The following is a 603-nucleotide window of genomic DNA, read 5'->3' on the forward strand; positions in this document are numbered from 1 at the left end:
CGCCCTGTTCGCCCGCGCGGTTAAAACCGCCCCGTGCCGCAGAGCTCTCCAAAGCGGCTTCGTTTCGACCCCAAAACGTGGCCCGACCCCGAGGCGTCCCGGCACGAGCCCGCGCCGTAGCCGAGGGTTGCTCTTAACGAGGCCGGGCGGACTCTGAACATCCGCATCCGCCGCCGGCAGGCGTGGTTGCGAGCAGGAGGAGGAAAATACAACGATAATTATATTGAGGCCGGCGTATTGAGCTCCCTGGGCTGGAGAGGCTGCCGACGCTACGCCCGGTCTCTCCGGGGCCTCGTTTCTCCCCACCCCGCAATTACCCGTTCAGTGAGGGACCTTCATGGTCGCCCCAAAGCCGTCCCCGTGGCCGAGCCTTCGAGCGGGGTCCTTACAGAGCCTCCGTTCCCGGGAACCGAACCCCAAGTCGCGTCCCCGGCCCGTTGGGGTTCGGAAGCGCGGCGTTGCCGTGGGCTGACGGCACAGGGGGGAAGCTGCTCGGCGCTCGCCGGAGCCCCTCGGCCGTGTGTGTCCGGCCGAGGTGGGTTAAGCAAGTGCTGGCTGAGCGGGCAGTGCCAGCAGCCCGGTGGGGAAGTCCCCCGGCACGCA

The 603-nt window shown here is 68.2% G+C and overlaps 1 protein-coding gene across 1 annotated transcript in view; it reads left to right on the forward strand.

Annotated features, from left to right (window-relative positions):
* The window catches only part of LOC103899668 (transcription activator BRG1-like), a gene marked incomplete at its 3' end in the record, with an annotated part of 7047 nt that overhangs the window by 1073 nt on the left and 5371 nt on the right, over nt 1-603 (forward strand). The gene's annotated exons all lie outside the window — the stretch shown is intronic.

The sequence above is a fragment of the Aptenodytes forsteri genome, unplaced genomic scaffold, assembly GCF_000699145.1.
Source record: "Aptenodytes forsteri isolate BGI_AS27 unplaced genomic scaffold, ASM69914v1 Scaffold1428, whole genome shotgun sequence".
Taxonomy (NCBI): Eukaryota; Metazoa; Chordata; class Aves; order Sphenisciformes; family Spheniscidae; genus Aptenodytes; species Aptenodytes forsteri.